Consider the following 19805-nt stretch of genomic DNA (forward strand, 5'->3'; position numbering starts at 1 on the left):
TGGACTTGTGTCAAGGTCAGGACCCCAACACCAAGCCCCCGCACAGCACGAACTCTACGAGGAGTACGCATACGAAACATGGCTAGAAAACAGTCGGCTGCTCAGAACGAAGTAACAGAACGCACTGAAGAACAGCAAGGCCTGTGAAGAGCGACCTGAAAAACAGCAACGAGCAGGCAAGATCACACAGAAAACTCTGATACGAACTGACTGCACGCACTGAAGAGCAGATACAAACCCACAAGCACAAACTGAACGGCAGAAAACGATCTGAAAGCCACGAGTCTGAAAAAGCGCGAATCGTCTCTCACCAAACTTTTACTAACACGAGATAAGCAAAAGGAGCCCAAAGGGTGCCGCGCTTGGTTCTGAACCCGCCTTTTCTAGTCTCGTCGTACATGGTGTACGTGACCGCGTGGTTGTCGATCGGAAATTCCGACAACTTTGTGCGTGTGTAGGCAAAACAAGTTTGAGCCAACATCTGTCGGAAAAAATCCTAGGATTTTGTTGTCGGAATGTCCGAACAAAGTCTGACCGTGTGTACGCCCTATAAGACTGGGGTGCCATTACAGTTCATGTGCATATATAACAGGTAGGGATGAGCCAAACACCCCCCTGTTCGGTTCGCACCAGAACAGGCAAAACATTTGTTCGAACACGCAAACACTGTTAAAGTCTATGGGACTCGAGCATGAATAATCAAAAGTGCTAATTTTAAAGGCTTATACACAAGTTATTGTCATAAAAAGTGTTAGGGGACCTGGGTCCTGCCCCAGGGGACATGTATCAATGCAAAAAAAAGTTTTAAAAACAGCCATTTTTTCAGGAGCAGTGATTTTAATAATGCTTAAAGTGAAACAATAAAAGTGTAATATTCCTTTACATTTCATACCTGAGGGGTGTCTATAATATGCCTGTAAAGGGGCGCATGTTTCCCGTGTTTAGAACACTCTGACAGCAAAATGACATTTCAAAGGAAAAAAAGTCATTTAAAACTACTCACGGCTATTAATGAATTGTCGGTCCGACAATACACATAAAAGTTCATTGATAAAAATGGCATGGGATTTCCCCACAGGGGAACCCCGAACCAGAATTTTAAAAAAAAATGGCGTGGAGGTCCCCCTAAATTCCATACCAGGCCCTTCAGGTATGAATTTTAAGGGGAACCCCGCACCAAAATGTAAAAAAAAATGGCGTGGGGTCCCCCAAAAATCCATACCAGACTCTTATCCGAGCACGCAACCTAGCAGGCTGCAGGAAAAGAGGGGGGGCGAGAGAGCGCCCCCCCTCCTGAACCGTACCAGGCCACATGCCCTCAACATTGGGAGGGTGCTTTGAGTTAGCCACCCAAAGCACCTTGTCCCCATGTTGATGAGGACAAGGGCCTTATCCCCACAACCCTTGCCCGGTGGTTGTGGGAGTCTGCGGGTGGGGGGCTTATTGGAGTCTGGAAGCCCCCTTTAACAAGGGACCCCCAGATCCCGGCCCCCGTGTGTGAAATGGTAATGGGGTACAAAATTACCCCTACCATTTCACAAAAAAGTATCAAAAATGTTAAAAATGACAAGAGACAGTTTTTGACAATTTCTTTATTTAAAGTCTTCTTCTTTCCATCTGCTTCGGGTCTTCTTCCTTCGGGTTTCTTCCTCCATCTTCTTCCTCTGATCCTCTGCTTCTTGCTCCAGTGTTCTCGTCCGGCATCTTCCTCCGCGTCATCTTCTTCCCCGCTTTGTTCTTGGGCCGTTCCGCATCCATGGGAGGCAGACACTGTGTTACGTTTCTCTTCTTCTGACACTTCTTAAATAACAGAGGGCGGTGCCACCCAGTGACCCCGCCCCCTCTGACGCACGGGGACTTGACGGGGACTTCCCTTATGGCTTTCCCCGTGACGTCAGAGGGGACGGGGTCACCTGGTTACGTAACGGGTGACCTCGCCCCCTCTGATATCACGGGGAAAGCCATAGGGGAAGTCCCCGTCAAGTCCCCGTGTGTCAGAGGGGACGGGGTCACCGGGTGGCCCCGCCCTCCATTATTTAAGAAGTGTCAGAAGAAGAGAAGCATCACACAGCGGGAGCCTCCCATGGATGTTGAGCAGCCCAAGAACGAAGCGGGGAAGAAGACGCCACTGAGGAAGATGCCGGATGAGAACACTGAAGCAAGAAACAGAGGATCGGAGGAAGAAGAAGATGGAGGAAGAAACCGAAGGAAGGAGGAAGGAAGAAGGAAGAAGACCCGAAGAAGATAGAAAGAAGACGACTTTAAATAAAAAATTGTCAAAAACTGTCTCTTGTCATTTTTAACATTTTTGACACTTTTTTTTGTGAAATGGTAGGGGCACTTTTGTACCCCCTTACCATTTCACACAGGGGGGCGGGATCTGGGGGTCCCCTTGTTAAAGGATTCAGATAAGCCCCCTGTCCGAAGACCCCCACAACCTTCGGCTAAGGGTTGTGGGGATGAGGCCCTTATCCTCATCAACATGGGGACAAGGTGCTTTGGGGGGCTCAAAGCACCCTCCCAATGTTGAGGGCATGTGGCCTGGTACGGTTCAGGAGGGGGGTGCTCTCTCATCCCCCCTCTTTTCCTGTGGCCTGCCAGGTTGCATGCTCAGATAAGGGTCTGGTATGGATTTTGAGGGGGACCCCCATGCCATTTTTTAAAAAATTTTGGCGAGGGGCTCCCCTTAATATCCATACCAGACCTGAAGGGCCTGGTATGGAATTTAGGGGGACCCCTACGCCATTTTTTAAATTAAATTTTGGTTCGGGGTTCCCCTGTGGGGAAATCTCATGCCGTTTTTATCAATGAACTTTTATGTGTATTGTCGGTCTGACAATTCATTAATAGCCGCGAGTAGTTTTAAATTACTTTTTTTCCTTTGAAATATCATTTTGCTGTCAGACTGTTCTAAACACAGGAAACATGCGCCCCTTTACAGGCATACTATAGACACCCCCCAGTTACGAAATTTAAAGGAATATTTCACTTTTATTGTTTCACTTTAACCACTTCAGCCCCGGAAGGATTTACTCCCTTCCTGACCAGAGCACCTTTTACAATTTGGCACTGCGTCGCTTTAACTGCTAATTGCGCGGTCATTTAATGCAGTACCCAAATGAAATTTGCTTCCCTTTCTTCCCACAAATAGAGCTTTCTTTTGATGGTATTTGATCACCTCTGCGTTTTTTATTTTTTGCGCTATAAATGAAAAAAGACCGAAAATTTTGAAAAAAAATGATGTTTTCTACTTTTTGTTCTAAAAAAAATCCAATAAACTCAATTTTAGTCATACATTTAGGCCAAAATGTATTCAGCCACATGTCTTTGGTAAAAAAAAGTCAATAAGCGTATATTTATTAGTTTGTGCAAAAGTTATAGCGTCTACAAACTAGGGTACATTTTCTGGAATTTACACAGCTTTTAGTTTATGACTGCCTATGTCATTTCTTGAGGTGCTAAAATGGCAGGGCAGTACAAAACCCCCCAAATGACCCCATTTTGGAAAGTAGACGCCCCAAGGAAATTGCTGAGAGGCATGTTGAGCCCATAAAATATTATTTTTTTTTGTCCCAAGTAATTGAATAATGATTAAAAAAAAAAATTACTAAAAGTTGTCACTAAATGATATATTGCTCACACATGCCGTGGTTATATGTGAAATTGCACCCCAAAATACATTTAGCTGCTTCTCCTGAGTATGGGGATACCACATGTGTGGGACTTTTTGGGAGCCTAGCCGCGTACGGGGCCCCGTAAACCAAGCACTACCTTCAGGATTTCTAAGGGCGTAAATTTTTTATTTCACTCCTCACTACCTATCACAGTTTTGAAGGCCATAAAATGCCCAGATGGCACAACCCCCCCACCTCCAAATGACCCCACATATTCCCATGGCATGTTTGAGCAATATATCATTTAGTGACAACTTTGTGCAAAAAAAAAAAATTGTCTTTTTCCCGCAACTTGTGTCACAATATAAAATATTCCATGGACTCAACATGCCTCTCAGGAAATAGCTTAGGGTGTCTACTTTCCAAAATGGGGTCATTTGGGGGGGGGTTTGAACTGACCTGGCATTTTATGCACAACATTTAGATGCTTATATCACACATCACCCACTCTTCTAACCACTTGAAGACAAAGCCCTTTCTGACACTGTTTGTTTACATGAAAAAAAAATTTTTTTTGCAAGAAAATTACTTTGAACTCTCAAACATTATATATTTTTTTAAAGCAAAGGCCCTACAGATTAAAATAGTGGGTGTTTTATTTTTTTTTTCACACAGTATTTGCGCAGCGATTTTTCAAACGCATTTTTTGGGGAAAAAACACACTTTTTTAATTTTAATGCACTAAACACACTATATTGCCCAAATGTTTGATGAAATAAAAAAGATGATCTTAGGCCGAGTACATGGATACCAAACACGACATGCTTTAAAATTGTGCACAAACGTGCAGTGGCAACAAACTAAATACATTTTTAAGAGCCTTTAAAAGCCTTTACAGGTTATCACTTTAGATTTACAGAGGAGATCTACTGCTAAAATTACTTCCCTTGATCTGACCTTCGCGTTGATACCTCACATGCATGGTGCAATTGCTGTTTACATTTGATGCCAGACCGATGCTTGCGTTCGCCTTTGCCTGAGAGCAGGGGTGAACAGGGGTGCTTTTTTTTTTTTTTTTTTTTTTTTGCTTTTTTATCTTATTTTTAAACTGTTCCTTTCATTTTTTATTTTTTTTTTAATCATTTTTATTGTTATCTCAGGGAATGTAAATATCTCCTATGATAGCAATAGGTAGTGACAGGTACTCTTTTTTGAAAAAATTGGGGTCTATTAGACCCTAGATCTCTCCTTTGCCCTCAGAGCATCTGACCATACCAAGATTGGTGTGATAAAATGCTTTCCCTATTTCCCAATGGCGCTGTTTACATCTGGCGAAATCTAAGTCATGAAAAGCTTATAGCTTCCGGTTTCTTAGGCCATAGAGATGATTGGAGCCATTCTGGTCTCTGATCAGCTCTATGGTCAGCTGGCCGAATCACCGACTGCATTCTTGGGTTCCCTGTTGGGACAGGAGAGCCAGAGAAAACCATGGAAGACGGTGGGAGGGGGGGACATTCCCTCCCACTGCTTGTGAAAGCAGTCTAGAGGCAAATTAGCTGCTAGGATTGCTTTTACATGAAAGCCGACCACTGGCTGAAAAGAATTATACCAAGATGATACCTAAACCTGCAGGCATCATTCTGATACAACCACTCAAAGTTCATCAACATACTAGTACGTTGCTGGTCCTTGTTGGGCATATATTGTAATCTTTTTTTCATGCAGCCTGTGGGCTGCATGAAAAAAGAGATTGATCGGTGGGTATGCCCACCATTAGATTACCTCCCTTCATCCACCCACTTCTAATGATGGGCATACATGCACCATTTATATATGCCGAAGCATGGGGGCATCCGCCCAAAAGTTAGGAGCAAATCGTTCCTCCGTCCCTGCTGCCCCCACGCTTTGGCATATATGCTCTTTTTTTAAACTGTGGTGGTGAAATCACCTCCGACAGCGATGGAGTCACGGCTTTATGTATCGTGGGATCAAACGCTGTTGCTGTATAGGTATTGTAACGAGGAATCAGTAATGGTAGAGGGTAATATTTTTATATCTTATATTATTTGGAAAATAAAGATTATGTGCAAAAAGAAAAGGTCACAATGATGTGAAAGTATTGAGGGATAAGGTTGACTGGAAAGTTGATACAACATTTTCCCAGGAATTGTACTTGGCTGAAGTGGCAGAAAAAAAAAAAAAAAAAACGCTGTTGCTGTCAAGATAAATATATCTGCGCTGCAATTGAATGGCGTACCTGCTAAGCAAATGATGGTTAACAATAAAACAAAATAACATTACAGTATAACAGTAAGACTCACAATACCTACAAAGCAAATACAAAAAAAATAGTAAAAAATAAAACATTTTTTAACGCAATCTGTGCCTAAAATATATATATGCCGAAGCATGGGGGCATCCTCCCGCAAATGGTAGGAGCAAATCGCTCCTCCGCCCCTGCTGCCCCCATGCTTCCGCATATATGCTGAAGTATGTAACTGTGGTGGTGAAATCACCTCCGACAGCGCTGGAGTCACGGCTTTATGTATCATGGGAGCAAACGCTGTTGCTGTCAAGATAAATAAATCCGCGCTGCAGCTGAATTGCGTACCTGAAAAAAAAAAAATGGTTAACAATAAAACACAGTAAACAGTAAAGTATAAAAAAATTGCATATCTGAAAAGCAAACATGATAAAACATAATAACAATAAAACATTGCAGAATAGAAAAAGAGCAGAACAATAGAGAGAGAGAACAATAAAACGACAACTATTTTTGTTTAACTTTAACTTTTGTAACTGGTACCAGGTTCGGGTCTCTCAAAATACGATGGCATCTTAGGAGACCCGGTGAAAGTGTGTCCTAGTCTGTGCAGTGCTGTACCCTAGGCTATTACTCAGCTAGTGTATGGTAGCGTTCAAAACATTCACCGATGCAAAGGCCAGGATTGTCAGGACAGGAGGGACAATAATAGCGGGTGTCACGTCTAACATTTTCTTTGGGGGGCTCATTGGGTCGAGGTAGGTGGGAGGACATAAGGAAAATGCCTCTCATGCAGCCGGCTTACTGCATTTGGTTGGGGAAGGTGAGGTGGAGCACCGTCTGGAAACAGAAGGGCTCTGACGATCTCTTCCTGGAATTTAAGGAAGGATCCAGTCCGTCCTGAAGCTCTGTATAGCACATGAGCGTTCAGCAAAGCCAATTGAAATAAGTATACAGACACTTTTTTATACCAGCGTCTGGCCTTACGGGCAACTAGGTATGGCGCCAATAACTGATTGTTGAGGTCCACCCCTCCCATATTAAGGTTATATTCGTGGACACAGAGGGGTTTCTCCACAACACCAGTTGCCGTAGTAATTTGGACCGTCGTGTCTGCATGAAGGGAGGTAAGAACGAAAACATTCTTATTATCCCTTCACTTCATAGCAAGCAAATTATTACACTGCAAGCAGGCTCTCTCCCCCAGCCTAAGACGGGAATCTACAAGCCGCTAGGGAAAGCCCCGGCGATTAGGTCGCAGGGTGCCACATGCTCCAATCTGATGATCAAAAAGGTGACTAAAAAGTGTCACGCTCGTGTAATAATTGTCCACATATAAGTGGTACCCCTTTCCGAATAAGGGTGACACCAAGTCCCTCACATTCTTGCCAGCGCTTCCTATGTAGCAGGGCAGTTTGTCGGCTCTACGTGACTATCTTTTCCCTCGTAAACCATAAAACTGCATGTATAGCCTGTGGCCCTGTCACGGAGCTTATACATCTTGACCCCCATATCAGGCACGCTTGCTGGGAAGGTACTGTTTGAATGACAAGCGGCCAGAAAACTTAATCAGGAACTCATCAATGCAGACAACTTGATGGGGAGTAAACAAGTCTGCAAAACGTTGGTTGAAGTGGTTTACGAGGGGCCGAATTTTGTAGAGCTGATCGTATCCAGGGTCTCCACAAGGATGACAGAGTTCATTGTTGTTGAAGTGCATGAACCGCAAAATCTGCTCGTATTGTGCCCTGGCCATGGAAGCAGAGAACAGGTGCATATGGTCAATTGGATCAGTGGGCCAATATGATCGCAACTCACTCTTTTTGGTTATGCCCATGAGGAGGGAAAGGCCCAGAAAGATCTTAGATTCGGAAACCGTAATTGGTTTCCAATCTCTGGCAAGGGAGGACTGGGGAATAGTGGCGATGTGTTGACCAGCGTACAAATTGCTTTGGTCCACAATAGATCTATAGAGAACTTTCGGTGAAAAACAGCAAATAAAAATCAAGTGGCGTAAAATCAACTGTTTCCACATGAATGCCGGGTTGGCCAGTGAATGGGGGAAGTACGGGTGCTGCAGAAGTGGTGGGTTCCCAATTCGGATTGGCGAATGCAGCAGGAAGGGCACTATGGGCACGATGGGCCTGTGTTTGTCTTCTTGGTGGAAGCGGGACACTACTTGTGCTTGCCACCTAGCCAGCTTGATCTGCAGTTATGGGACTCGCCACGTCACCAAGTGTTACTGCAGTGCTGGATGTACGACCAGGGTGTACTAGGCCGCTGATGCTTGCCAGTTCACCAGAAGGAATAGCGGCACTAGTACTTTTCTGCTCCATACGAGAGCCCTGCGGTTCTTGCACCTCAACAGCATAAGAAGAAGTTCGGGGTCTGGTACGCCTGACCTTGGCAGGGACCACAACTCCGTCGTCAGAGCTATCTGTCATGGAGCCGCTGCTGTCTACAAGTTCGTATTCTGAGCCTGAATCTGACAGATGAGTGACTTCCTCTTCACTATCTGTCATGCTCAGAAACGTGTAGGCCTCTTCACTAGTGTACCTTCGATTTGCCATTTTGGGCTCTAAATTTAGTGGTACACTAGTGAGACTCACAGGTAAAAAAGCTCCTGACTGTTAGGGACTGATTCAAAACACTACCAAAAAACTGTTAGCGATCGCAGGGATCAGGCCTGACTCTGCAAACGCTGAAGTTATGTGTTCAGTGTTTTGTAAGTGACAGTGATCGATCGATACTGCACTTGGGTGGGCTGGGCAGGGCTGGGCCGAGGGGCAAAACGCAGGTGCTAGCAGGTATCTGGGATGATCCCGCTAACACTGCGTTTTTGGGGACCCTAAACTGCTGGGGACGCTAGTATAGATCTGATCGGATCAGATATTGATCCGTTCAGATACTATACCACTAAGGGAGGTGTATGCTGCGTGCATGGGTGTTAGCGGTACTGGAACTAAGCTGACGCTGCCTGGGGCAGACCTTATCTGACCCTAAAAACTTAACTTAACCGGGCGATTAGGGGGTTAAACCTTTATTAGGTAATAAACGGCCGGTGCCCTGAAACTATAATAAACAAACTAACTAACCAGCATCACCCGTAACACTTATACGGTGATCACTTGTGAAAAGGTTAACTAGGGGGCAATCAGGGGGTTAAAACCTTTATTAGGTAGTATATAGGGGTCCCTGACGCTATAAAATGCTGACGGTGAACCTATATACTTACCTCCCTAACTAGCATCACCTTTGACACTAATACAGCGATCAGAAAAACGATTGCTTAGTGACACTGGTGACGGGAGGTGATCACGGGGTTAAAACTATATTGGGGGGTTAGGGGGTACCCTAGACCTAAAGGGGCCTACCACTAACTGCCCTACCACTTCTAACTGTCACAAACTGACACCAATGCAATAATCAGAAAAAAACTGCTATTAGTGTCACTGTGACAGGGGGTACAGGGGGGTGATCGGGGGTGACTGGGGGGTGATGGGGGGTGAAAAGTGTGCCTGTGTGTTCTACTGTTAGTGTAGTGTTGGTGAAACTCACATTGTAATCACTTTAGACATACATAAAGAGACAGATTGAAAGTTACTTCAATGCCTTTCTCCGGGACACCCCCATTCCACCGGACATGCAGCGATTCTTTATCACCTTGATCACAAAACCAGACAAATACCCCTCCCTGTGTGCCAACTACAGACCCATTGCCCTTTTGAAATCAGACCTTAAAATTTTCACCAAACTACTTTCGATCCGCCTGAATGTAGTCCTCCCCTCCCTAATCCACAAGGATCAGGTGGGCTTTGTCCCACTCTGACAAGCGGGCGACAGCACTAGAAAAGTGATTGATCTGGTTGACGTGACGAATAGGGAGAGCTTGGTGTCCTTGATACTTAGCTTGGATGCCAAAAAGGCCTTTGATCGCCTTGGGTGGCACTTCCTGTTCGCCATGCTACACCATATTGGCTTTCGAGGGCCCTTCCTCCCAGCGATCCGACAACTCTACTCCAATCCTTCATCTCAAGTTAAGACTCCCTTTGCCCTCTTCTCCTCTTTCTCAGTGGCTAATGGCACCCAGCAGGGATGCCCACTTTCACATAAAGAAAAGAAATAAGTCCAGTCAATATGAGTAAAACAGTGCTAAATCCCGGAAGGATGGAAGCCAAGATTCCTCGTGACAAAAAGTGAGCTAATTCCTGTGAAAAATGGGTGATGATATCCTCCACCATATGAACCAAATTGTGCTTACCAGAAGGGATGGACCTCTTAGTTACAGGAGGTCAGACACACATGTATCCCACCAGGGATGATGGTACCTCCTGGTACTGCTGTAAAGGACCTTGCTCCAGCCAAATGAAAGAGATCGTCCAGCAGAAGGCTCAAAAATGGAAAAGATCTTCAGATCACAGACCGTGGGTGTAAGGATGTTACTGCCTCCCCTGTTGGAGGCAGTAACATCCCCTGTTGCCGAAACCTGCAGCTTTCCTGCCAATCCCCTGGACAGGTTTGTTGGTGGCGTGGGTCCTCTGGGCTTGTACGGCCCTCTGGTCTGTGTATCACAGATGGACCGATAGGTGGCAGTGACCTTACAAATGTACCCCTACCATTTCACAAAAAAAAGTGTGAAAATGGTAAAAATTACATGACACGGCTTGGGGCCATTTCCTTTATTAAAAAATAAAAATGTCCCACAAAGTCTACTTTTCTTCCTCCGCTGACGGACTGGAAAAAAAAAACTTGCACGCCGCCACCGATCCACCTCCATGGGAGGCAGCCGCTGTAATGACCGACCTCTCAGGTGACAGTTCTTTTATAACTGAGGGCGGGGCCATATGATGTAACCGAATGACCTCGCCCCTCTGACGCTACAGGGATGTCCCCGTGCATCAGAGGGGGGCAGGGTCACTCGGCGACGTCACTGTGTGGCCCCGACCTCAGTTATAAAAGAACTGTCAACTGTCATCTGAGAGGACGGTCATTATAGCGGGTGCCTCCCATGGAGGCGGATCGGTGGCAGCGTGCGGGTTTTATTTTTATTTTTCGGTCTGTCTGCGGAGCAAGAGAAGAAGAAGACTTCATGGGACATTTTTATTTTTTATTTTAGAATAAAGGACTTGTCCCAAGCCATGTCTTGTCATTTTTACCAACTGTCAACTGTCATCTGAGAGGACGGTCATTACAGCAGGTGCCTCCCATGGAGGCGGATTGGTGGCAGCATGCAGGTTTTTTTTTTTCTTTTTCAGTCTGTCGGCAGAGCAAGAGAAGAAGAAGACTTCATGGGACATTTTTATTTTTTTATTTTATAATAAAGGACTTGTCCCAAGCCGTGTCTTGTCATTTTTACCATTTTGACACTTTTTTTGTGAAATGGTAGGGATACATTTGTACCCCGTTACCATTTTATACAGGGGAGAGGCTGGGATCTGGGGGTCCCCTTGTTAAAGGGGGCTTCCAGATCCCGATAAGCCCCCTGCCCGCAGACCCCCACAACCACCGGGCAAGGGTTGTGGGGATGAGGCCCTTGTCCCCATCAACATGGGGACAAGGTGCTTTGGGGGGCTACCCAAAAGCACCCTCCCCATGTTGAGGGCATGTGGCCTGGTATGGATCAGGAGGGGGGCGCTCTCTCATCCTCCCTCTTTTTCTGCGGCGTGCCAGGTTGCGTGCTCGGATAAGGGTCTGGTATGGATTTTTGGGGGGACCCCCACGCCATTTTTTTTTCATTTTGGCATGGGGGTCCCCTTAAAATCCATACCAGGCCTGAAGGGTCTGGTATGGATTTTGAGGGGGACCCCACGCCATTTTTTTTTTTTTAATTGGCACGGGGTTCCCTTTAATACCCATACCAGACCTGAAGGGCCTGGTATGGAATTTGGGGGGACCCCCACGCATTTTTTTTTTTAAATTTTGGTTCAGGGTTCCCCTTAATATTCATACCAGACCCAAAGGGCCTGATAATGGACTGTGGGGGAATCCCATGCCATTTTTTTCAATTACTTTTATGTGTATTGCCGGGACTGACAATTCATTATAGCCGCAAGTACTTTTAAATTACTTTTTTTCCTTTGTGCAGGGACTATTGTAAACACCGGAAACCTTCACCACGTTACAGGCATACTAGAGACACCTCCCAGGCATGAAATTTAAAGGAATATTTCACTTTTATTATTTCACTTTAAGCATTTAATAAAATCACTGCTCCCGAAAAAACGGTGTCAGGAAGATCCTGCCAGTAACAGGCGTCCTGTGCGTGCAGTTTTGCGATCGCGCGCCCATTAGCACCAGGCGGGCTATTTAAACCTAGCTGTCACACAGGGATCTTGCTGTCTACTCTACAGCGTTGTGTGTTGATCCTTGAGAACCTGTTTCTGTAAAGACCTGGCTTGTTCCTGATTATTCTTGTTATCTGCCTGCATCTGATCCCGGCTTGTCTCCGACCATCCCTGTCTTCTGCCTGCATCCGACCCCAGCTTGTCTGACTACTCTTCTGCCTGACCCTCTGGCTTATCCACAGTCCGCCTGGCTACCGATCCGGCTTGTCTGACTCTCCAGCCTTAGTATACTGACTTCAGTTCCAGTCTGCTGTTTGGCTCCAGTCTGCTGTTTGGTTCCAGTCTGCTATCCAGCTCCAGTCTGCTATTCAGTTCCAGTCTGCTGTTTGGTTCCAGTCTGCTGCACCAGTGCTCTAGTCTGCTATCCAGTTCCAGTCTGCTATCCAGTTCCAGTCTGCTGTTTGGTTCCAGTCTGCTGCACCAGTGTTCTAGTCTGCTATCCGGTTTCAGTCTGCTGTCCAGTTCCAGTCTGCTATCCAGTTCCAGTCTGCTGTCCAGTTCCAGTCTGCTGCACCAGTCTGCTGACCAGTCTACCTTCCGGCTCAGTCTGAAGTTCTACTGCACAGCACTTCCTGAGTTCCAGACCCACTTCCTGCTGTTGATCCTGCCAGGCACTCGTGCCACTCCTGACTCTTGTGCTTCCTGTATATCCTACCAGGGCCCTCGAGCCAGAGCCGCAAGAGAGGCCATCCCCTGCAAGTCGGGCTCATCCACAAGGTACGTGACAGTAGACAGCCATGACCGAGACCGAGCAGGGAGCCTCTCCTATGGAAGAACTTTGTATGCACCTGGCCGGCCTTACACAGGCTGTTAAGAGTCTCCAGGAAGGATATACACGTCTGGAAGAATGGGTTCAAGTACTTTCTTGTCCCACTGTAACTCAGGGGCCTTCTCTTCCGTCTACTTCTGCTAGCAGTATTACGTCCCCTACAGTAGTTATGCTGCCTCCTAAACCAAGAGTTCCCACTCCTGAAAAGTTTTCCGGGGAACGAAGTAAATTCGGGGCATTTCAGAAATTCATGCAAACTGTACTTCGCCCTTCAGCCTCGCACCTTTTCGCTTGAAGCCACTAAAGTGGGTTTTGTGATTTCGTTACTCCAGGGTGACCCTCAAACATGGGCTCACCGCCTTCTGGAACTGAAAGCTGAGTTATTGACTAATTTAACTACCTTCTTTGACACAATGGCCCAGCTATACGAGGACCCACAGCTTTCTGCAACTGCAGAAGCTGCCTGCACACCCTTCAACAAGGGCGTATAGCAGTAGAGCACTATGTTGCGGAATTCTGCCGATGGAGTGCAGACACAGACTGGAATGACGCTGCCCTCCGCTACCAGTTCCGTATGGGAACTCTCCAATCCCTTAAAAGATGAACTGGCTCGAGTGAGAATTCCTCAAACTCTGGATGCCTTGATCAACCTTGCTATACAGATTGACCGACGGTTGAGGGAGTGAAGAGCAGAAAGAGGTGCTGGGCCCACTCGCCCAACCTGCATGTTACCTAGGGTTCCCAGCTACACTCATCCTGCACCCACCTCTAGTCCAGCTGCTCCACCTGATACTTCTGAGCCCATGCAACTTGGAGTCCTCCACCCTTCTCTCACGATGGAGGAACGCCAACGTCGCCGGGCAAATAACCTGTGTCTGTACTGCGGGGAACCTGGACACTATGTCAGGAACTGTCCTAATAAACTCCGTAAGTGCCTGTCTGTCTCCTCTGATGATGTGACTGCTTGGCCTAAGACTTCCTCTCACCTGACTCTTTCTATATCTTTGCAGCTCCCAGGAAAGACTTTACATGTTCCCGCTATCATTGACTCCGGGGCTTGTAGCTGCTTCTTGGACTCATCTTTTCCAGCTGAACACCAGATCCCACTGCGATACAAGGCTTATGGACTCTCTATTCCCCTGGCTGACAGGTCTGCAATAAAATCTGGGCCAGTTATACAAGAATCCGCTCCCCTTCCAGTCACCATCTTCAACTTGCACCAAGAACTACTTTACCTGGACATCAATGCTTCACCTTTGTTTCTTATTATTCTTGGTATGCCATGGCTACAAGCCCATAAACCTACTATAAACTGGGTCACCGGAGAAGTTACGTTTCCCTCTCACTACTGCCAACAGTTCTGCATTCTGAAGGACTCTTGTGAATCCCCTGCTCTGTTATGTCTAAACACCGATTCTGAGCTATGCCAGTCGGTCCCCGAGGTCTACCATGACTTTTTAGATGTCTTTAGTAAAAAAGGGGCTGAAACCCTTCCTCCTCATTGGGCCTACGACTGCCCCATCAAGCTCCTTCCCGGAGCCGAAGTCCCCTTTGACAGGATTTTTCCTTTGACTGAGCTGGAGCAAGGGACACTGAAAGTGTACATTGATGAAAACCTAAAAAAGGGTTTCATTCGGCCCTCCACATCCCCAGCAGGTGCAGGCATCTTTTTTGTAGAAAAGAAGGATCACACTCTTCGCCCTTGCATAGACTACCGGGAACTCAATAAAATAACTGTTAAGAATTGTTACCCTCTCCCCTTGGTACCAGAGTTATTCCAGAGACTGGGGACTGCTACTATTTTTACCAAATTAGACCTCTGAGGGGCTTACAACCTGGTCCGTATCAAGAAAGGGGATGAGTGGAAAACAGCTTTTCGCACTCGCTTCGGGCACTTTGAGTACATGGTAATGCCCTTTGGACTATGCACTGCCCCTGCAACCTTTTAGTATTTCATAAATTATGTCTTCCGGGACTACTTGGATCTGTTCGTCATAGTCTACTTAGATGACATTCTCGTCTTTTCTTCCTCCCTGGACTCCCATCGCAGACATGTTAAATGTGTCTTAGCTCGACTCCGGCTACACGGCTTGTATGTTAAGGCTGAAAAGTGTGAGTTTGAGTGAGAGAGTATTCCATTTTTGGGACTAATCATTTCCGTGGAAGGGATCAAGATGGACCTCCATAAGATTGCTGCCATTCTTGACTGGCCAGCCCCCACTGACACAAAAGGAGTTCAGCGTTTTGTTGGCTTCGCCAATTTCTATAGAAAATGTATTAAGGGGTTTTCAGCCATCATTGGCCCCGTCACTCAGTTGACCAAACAAGGAGTTCATTTTCATTGGTCGCCAGAAGCTCAATCCGCCTTTGAATCCCTCAAAAGACTGTTTACTTCCGCTGCTGTTTTGAAGCATCCCAATTCCTCTTTACCGTTTGTCCTGGAAGTGGATGCTTCTGAGAGTGCTGTTGGAGCGGTTCTTTCCCAGCGACAAGGGACCAAAGCTTTGTTATACCCAGTAGCCTTCTTTTCTCGCAAATTATCAACTGCTGAAAGGAATTATGATGTAGGAGATCGGGAACTACTGGCCATAAAATCAGCTCTTGAACAATGGCGATACCTTTTGGAGGGAGCTGCTCATTCTATTCTGTTTTACACAGATCACAAAAACCTGGAATATTTGAAATCTGCAAAGAGGTTGAGACACAATATAAGGATGCAGCAAAGGTCATACAGAAACATTGGCACATCCTCAAGAATGATAAGGACCTTAAGGAAGTATTACCGGAAAGACCTAATATAGTCTATAAAAGAGCACCTACCATTAGAGACCTAATAGTTAAATCGGTAGTTGACCCCCCCCCCCGTCACCCAAATACACATTTTTTACAGGGAAAGTGTTTTATCCCTGTCGAAATTGCTACGCATGCCGTCATGCGAAAAAATTCCAGGGAAAACACACAGAATTCACCGCCACCAGTACAGGACAAACCTACAATATTAAAGACTTTATAGGATGTCACACAGAGGGAGTAGTCTACGTTTTACAGTGTAGCTGCAACCTCCAATATGTAGGCCATACGAAAAGAGCACTAAAAACACGAATACAAGAACATGTCCAAAATATCAAATCTGGCTTCCCTAAACACAATGTGTCGAGACATTTTTCACTTGTCCACAATAAAGACCCTACACATCTCAAGTTTTGGGGAATAGAAAAACATAAAAAATAATGGAGAGGAAGCCATTTGATCAGGGACATCAGTCAAAAAGAATCCAGGTGGATTCATACCTTACGTACTCTTGCACCTGGGGGCCTGAATGTAGAGTTCAATTTGAACTGTTTTTTAAGTAATTTTTAAATTTATTGTGCCCAATTTTAATAAATTTTTCTTATCCTTCTTTTTACACGATTAAATATGAAGTATTACTCACCTCTCTTAGAGCACTATATGTCCCCTCTAATTTATAAAATTTCTAATTTTTTTTGAGTCTTTTAGCTCAATATATAGTCACTTCCCTTAATGTGTTATATTCCATGACTGTATCATATTAGTGTTACATATTATCTCTCTCACTTTTATCTGTATTTATTTTTATGTATTTTTAGGTATTATACAATAGTTGGTTTTTGGTGGATCGTCAGTGTACTCTCATGCCTGTTCCTTTTATGCATATTAACACATATTTAGTACGTCTACCCTCAACTAACCATGTACATTATTAGATTCCTGCGATACCTAATTATGCCCCCTTTTTTATGAATTAGCGTTCGTGTTTACTTTTATTTGTATTTTATTTAATAAAGTGCAATTAATCTCATAGAGTAGAAATATTTATTCTTTTAATACATCATGACTTTACCTGGTCTTATTTTCAATAGACCATTGATATCCAATGTCATGTTTTAGAAAGAATGTTGCCACCGAAAAAATGGCCGCGCCCATTGATATACCTAAAATAGAGAAACGACTTTCTATATCCACAACAAAATGGAGAATCCTTAACTCCCTTTGCCTAAGGCAAAATGGCCTCGACATCTAGTAAACATTGACTACAAGTAAGATGGCGGCTCGAGAATTTCCGGTCCCTCACTATTTAAACTAGCACTGAACAGCCAATCCGGTTCCCCAGATGAAGACACGTGACGGTGTCGTAACGCGTAGGGATTGGCTGAAACGATATACACATCAGGAACACAAGTGAGAGGGCGCTGAAAAACACCAGACTGCTTTTTTATTACTCTGCCTGTTTTTAATGTTCAAAATGTAAGAATATTACCTAGACACAGAATAAATATCCCTCTTTTAAAAATGATATCACACTAGTGGAGCCTTCCTTCTCTCCCTCTCCCCCTACTTGTTTCTTTCCCCATCACTGAGGTGACAAGAGCGGAGCGGTGTAGGAGTAGCAATGGAGGAGTAACAGGGAAGGAGACATGGACCACATCAATAGCGCCTGCACCAGGAATTTACAACCCCTCAATGCTTCTTTATTTTAACCTGAAGGTGAGAGTTTTGTGAGACTATACACAGGAAACACCACTAGGAACGTCACAAGCTCATCATATTATACTGAAAATCAGCCCGTTAGTGATCAGAAGACCAGTACTTCTATTCATGTTTCTCCAGTGGATTTTTATACATACATTTATACATTGAATATTTTTTTCACCGAGGTTAGCACTGATGTTATTATCTATTCAGTGTAATTTTATTGTAGTTGTGTGACACCATTTTCACTTCACCATCTGCACATAGTAACACTTATCAGGTACTAGTGGCCGCGGCATTAAACTGCAATATAGAGACAATTGGCCCTTACAGTGTATGCCGTACAGGCCATTACCACCATTTTTAATTGTTTACTCACTCTATTATTACTTTCTTTATATACTATTATATGGTATTCACTTGATGCACTTTATTTTGTTTTTACTTCACCACTAGGTGCTAGTGGCAACGGAAACAGGCTGTAGTTTGGAGAAAATTGATCCTTACAGTGTTACTTGTTTATGCCATTATTACTATTAATAATTAATACACTCTTAATACACACTCCATCATTATAATTTTATTGCGTAAAATATTGCGCAAAATTCCTTCCATTATTTATTCTATCAAGTGTCGGTGTGAACACCCTAATTTTGCTGCAATATAATTTATTTTTATTTTCAATTATTTTTTTTGCATGAGATATTTACACATACATCATACACTATTTCTAAGATTGTTTCACTCATTTTTTTCATTTTCTGACCATCCGACGAGCGCGAAGGACACTTCTTATTGTTATTTCTCCTTCCACGTGACCTATCGGCCAGGCTCTAAGAACATAAAACTTGACGCTCTGTCTAGAATGTTCCACAAGCCTCAAGAAACTTCACCTCCAGATACAAGCCTTTCCCCGGGAGATTTTTTCCTGTTGCGAGAAGATCTACTCTCCCGGATTAAGCAAGCCTCAGTAGGGTCGGTACCTGCTATAGGGACAAAACTACAAGCGAAGGATGGTCTGTTTTGGTTCAGAAGTAAGATCTTTGTACCTGAAGGCCTACGGGTCACAATTTTAGAACTTTGTCATGATCGCGCACTAGCAGAACATGTTGGTGTTACCAAGATGGCTGATCTTGTCCTGCGCACCGTCTGGTGGCCCCAAGTACTTAAAGACTGCAAGAAATATGTGGAATCCTGTACCACCTGTGCTCGGAATAAAATCAGTAGAACCAGGGCCTGGGGTTTACTGAAACCTCTACCTGTCCCAGACAGGCCATGGAAGATGTTGTCCATTGACTTCATTGTCGAGTTGCCTCTGGTTGAGGGGCACACTGCCATCTTTGTGGTGGTAGATCGGTTATCCAAAATGGCTCATTTCATTCCAATGAAGGGTACTCCCACTGCTCCTGAAACTGCACAAACGTTCATCAGTGGAGTAATTAAACTCCATGGAATTCCGGCTAATATCGTTTCTGACCGAGGAGTACAATTTACTTCCCGATTCTGGAGAGCCCTGTGTAAAGCCCTAGGAATTGAACTGTCATTTTCCACCGCCTATCATCCCCAGATGAATGGCCAAACTGAGAGGACCAACCAGACTCTCAAGCAATATCTTTGTTGTTTTTCTTCCTTTTCTCAGGATGATTGGCTCTCTCTGCTTCCCTTGGCTGAATTTGCCTATAATAATGCTATCCATTCTGCCACAAAACAAAGTCCGTTTTTGCTAATTACGGGTTTTATCCATCCTTTTTGCCCAACTCCATTCCTGAAAGTTTTGTACCAGCAGTCCAGGAAACAATACATTTTTTCTCTTCCAACAACCAAATATTGCAGGAAACCATGACTAAGTCTCAAGAACGTAACAAAGAAACTTTCGACAGGAAAAGACGAGGGAAATTGCTACTTGAACCAGGTAACCTTGTATGGTTACCCACTGTAAACCTAAAATTGACATGTCCCTCCAAGAAGTTGGGTCCTAAATTCCTGGGTCCTTTTCCTGTAAAAAGGAAAATAATGAGGTAGCCTATGAGTTGGAACTCCCGGACTCACTCAGGATTCATCCTGTTTTTCATGTTTCCCTGTTGAAACCTTTTGTCTCCAACCCTTTTCCAGAACGGAATCTGAATCCCCCGGACCCTGTAATAGTGGACGGAGGGAAAGAATTTGAAATTGAAGCCATCCTTGATTGCAGGAAGAGCAATAATCAAGCCCAATTCCTGATCAAGTGGAAAGGGCATGGCCCGGAAGAGAACTCTTGGGAACCTGAGGAGAACATCCATGCTAAAAGCTTAATTCAATCCTTTAAGAGAACCCACCCTGAGAAA

Source organism: Aquarana catesbeiana, linkage group LG04 (genome assembly GCF_042186555.1).
Source record: "Aquarana catesbeiana isolate 2022-GZ linkage group LG04, ASM4218655v1, whole genome shotgun sequence".
Taxonomy (NCBI): domain Eukaryota; kingdom Metazoa; phylum Chordata; class Amphibia; order Anura; family Ranidae; genus Aquarana; species Aquarana catesbeiana.